We start from the raw sequence: 4,039 nt of genomic DNA, 5'->3' as shown, positions 1-4,039 counted from the left end.
ACATGTCCATGTAGGGATGAATGGATAAACAAAATAAGGTGTGTGTATATGTGTATATATATGTATACATGCAATAGAATATTATTGAACTTCAAAAAGGAAGAAAATCCTGTTATGTGCTATAACATATGGAGATGTTGAAGACATTACACTAAGTGACATAAGTCAGTCATAAGAAGACAAATATCTGTATGATTCCACTTATATGAGGTATCTACAAAGGTCATATTTATAGAGACATAAAATAGAATGGTGGCTGCCAGAAACAAAGGGATGGAGGGAATGAGGAGTTAGTGTGTAATTGGTATGGGGTTTCAGTTTTGCAAACTATATTTATATTGTGGTAAAAACACTTAAAAAATGGTTAAGGTGGTACATTTCACTTTTTATCACCATAAAAATAAAAATAAATTAGCTACTTTTACATTCACATTGTTGTGCAACCATCAGTAAAATCCTTCTCCAGAACTTTTTCATCTTCCCCCACTGAAACTCTGTACACATGAAACACTAACTCTAAGAGCACTCTCGCCCTTATAGCCATGTGGTGCCTTGTGCTGCCACACCCCATACTGGCCAGTCTAACCCTGTACTGGCCAGCTGCCAATAAAAAAAAGTCCTTCACCAGATGTGACCCCTGGACCTTGGACTTCCCAGCCTCCAAAACTTGTCCAACAAGCACCCATTTGTGGACAGCAATGTCTTCTACCAGTTCAAAATGAACTCTTGTGAGAGGCGAAGACTGATGGAGCTGCTCAATGAAAAGTCTGTCTCCTTCCAGAAGATTATGACAGTCCCTTCTGCCTGAGGAACTAGAGCCATGACAATTGGAAATCTACCAACTTCACGTCAGTCAGCTCCAGCAAGGAGATCAAGATCATGTCAGGGGTGAGAAAGAGCAGTATGAATCCCACCCTCAGCAGCAGCCCCACTGTGCTCTGCAACCCCAAGTCTGTGCCCAAGAGACCCATCACTTCTAAGGAATTCCTACCTGCCTGGGCTCCTTACCGAGGAAGATGTTCACGATTGTTGGTGAGGACGTCGGCGGAGATTTACTATATGAGAAATTAAGCCACGCCACATCCAGGCCATGGACCTCAGTGGCCCAGTAGCCGTGGCAGGAATGAAGGCCTGTCAGTTCATCGTCTCTATCAATGGGCTCAATGCACTGCCCATAGACTACCTGAACAACCTGATTCTGATGGGCCCACACATGATTGTCATAGAAGTCATGGAAAAGTTAGAGTGCTGAGCAGCTGGGCCTCCCAGCCCCCCAGTGGCCAGTGCGTGATCAAAGCCAGAACCACACAAAATGATGCAATGACAAGACTTCTGTGCAAATGGATGACTTTGGACATACCAATCCTTTCTCCATACATACACATTTTAAGTTGAGTTTCATACACTGCTTGAATGTGGAAGAACCAGGTAACACCTCTTTAAAAATAAAAAAAGTCTGTGTAGAAAACATTTGGAAAACAAAGTTTTCCTCCATGATGCGATTACCTTACTAGATTTCTATTCGTAATTCTCATGCATTGTTTCTTATATTAGATTGCAGAAAGTTGTCGAAATGCTCCTCTGGCCAAAACAGCAACATAATAAAATCTTCTTGGGAGCCAAGAGAATAGTTGTTATGGACTTTAAATTGTTCTCTTGTCAACGTTAGCATGAAACTGTTTAATAGGGGATCTAGATTTCACCAAGCTTCAAACTGAAGCAACATCCAAAGGAATATGATCTGTTAACTAGCATTTTCAAGACGGTTCTAAAGCATTTGAGTGCTTCATAGCCATCAAAAAATGACTTTTAGTTCTTGCCTTCAGTATCAATTTTTAACTTAATATATGTGTCAATTATGGCATTAGCTAAAAAACAAACAAACAAACAAACAAAAAAACTTTGTGATGCTATGGGTGGGGGTACATAGGAAGATACTATTTAAAATTGTTTGCCCTGGGTTGGTCTGTGAGCTCACTTGGGAGAGCTGGTGCGGAGGAACACCAAGGTCAAGGGTTCAGATCCCTATACTGGCTAGCTGCCAAAAAAAAAAAAAAAATAGTTTGCCCCTATTTTCTCTTTTTGAGCCTAAATCATTTTGTTCTATAAATCAGCTGCAGGAGCTTTCTAGAATTAATCCTGAATATGTTGAGTTTTAAAACAGGGAAACTCGTACACATGAATATAATTCAAAATCAAATCTTCTGGCAAGATTTCTCTTTGAAGGTGTCCCTATTTAAGGGAAGTATTCTAGAACTTGGCTGATATGTGATAAAACTTGAAACTCTAAATTGCCTACTTAGCTTTCTAGTGTAACATATTCTAAAGACATGACATGCTGCTTATTGGGGGGATTAAACGATTTTGTGTTGTAACTTCTCAGCTCACTTATATATGTGCATGCTTCCTTTTTGGGTCTAGAAGATAGTACATATTGGTGCTCGGTGTGCAAAGGAAATTCCTCAAAGTGCCAAATTAGGGGGTCAGGGAATGTTAAATTCCTCTTCATTTCAAATAATGAATTTGAATGATGAGGTTATTTTCCTATCATGCATTAACAAAATAATGTTGTGCCTCAAACAAAACAAAACAAAACAAAACACACACACACACACACACACACACACAAAGGATATATAAATATGATACAATGGGTAGAAAATGGTGTGGATGGTGATTTGAACAAAGTTCTCTGAATATTTAATAAACAGGAGAATTTGAATAATGACTTGGTACTTTATGACAATAAAGATTTATGTTTATGAATGGTAAGATATTATATATAAGAAAAACATAAGTGTTTTTGTCTTTTAGAGAAACTCAATAAACTATTTAGAGATGCAATTATGTGGCTTCTAGGATTTGCTTTAACGTAGTTCCTGGAGGAAAATCGGGTGGAATAATACATGAAATGAGTTTGGCCATGGGTATGTCCTCATGTAGCTGTGCGTAGATTCACATGGTCTATTTATTACACTACCTTTTAATCTTTTTTTAGATGTCTGAAAATGTCAATGTTAATGTTAAAGAATAATTTCAATAACCCACAACTATTGAGAGTTTGTTCTTTATTTGCTACAATTTTTTTCTTCTGATCACCTTAGCATCTTATTTTGCATTGTTTTTCCTACAATTTTCAGATAGTACAGTATTATACTGAACTCTATTTATGTTACCATATTTCTTATTATTTTTCTGAAGCCAGGATCAAAATGTAAGTGCTATTGGGAGAACCAAATCAAAGGAAAGAGGCTAGTCCTGTGGGTAGAACTGCCAGTCAAATGGAGAATGCAAACAGGTGGTTGTTTCTCAGCTATAACTTTTTTTTTAACTTTTCTGTTATCGAGCATCAAATATATATTATTCTTTGAAATATTTTTAATTTTAATAAATAGTAAACAATTTCCAATTAAAATCCAAAGCATATAAACAAAATGTGTCTATTGTTTAGGCAAGACTTAATGGGCTCCTACTTCCTGGCCTCAGTAATGGATAAAAGTGTGATTTATTAAGGGGGCTCTACTTCTTGCATGATGTCTATTTTTTGTAAGTATTCAGGGGGGCCTTTTTGGTATTAGAGTGGTTATAATTAGTAGCACATAAAAATTGTTCAGAAATATGACCCACAATTCTGGGACCCACCATTTAAAAAAAAATCAACATATCTCTAGCAAGGGGAATCAAGAAGGCAAAAATAGAACCATAAATATATTTCTTGGCAATCACAAAATCACCTTTTTAACTTTTGGAGACTATACAATTGAATAATTGATAAATAAATTGCTAATTAGTAAATGGAATAAAAGTAATTATTATCAATATTTATAAAAACTTAGAAGACACACAAATGCTAAGTCAAAATTAATAATTTATAGCTTTTCCCACTTAGATATAGTTTTAAATTTGAAAACATAATGAAATAATTGCTTAATAAAATGTGTGTAATTGTACAAATCAAACACAAGATTAATAAGTGTGAAAGAAATATTGCAAGGCAATGAAGGATTTAGGATCTAAAGAAATGTAGAGAGAAACTACT

The 4,039-nt window shown here is 36.0% G+C and overlaps 1 pseudogene; it reads left to right on the top strand.

Moving 5' to 3' along the window:
* Positions 1 to 616: 616 nt before the first annotated feature.
* On the top strand, positions 617 to 1,252 carry LOC103610135 (annotated as a pseudogene).
* The last annotated feature ends 2,787 nt before the right edge of the window (positions 1,253 to 4,039 follow it).

This window comes from Galeopterus variegatus, unplaced genomic scaffold (assembly GCF_000696425.1).
Source record: "Galeopterus variegatus unplaced genomic scaffold, G_variegatus-3.0.2 Scaffold10643, whole genome shotgun sequence".
NCBI classification, from domain to species: Eukaryota; Metazoa; Chordata; class Mammalia; order Dermoptera; family Cynocephalidae; genus Galeopterus; species Galeopterus variegatus.
This window is presented reverse-complemented; position numbering and strand designations above follow the sequence as displayed.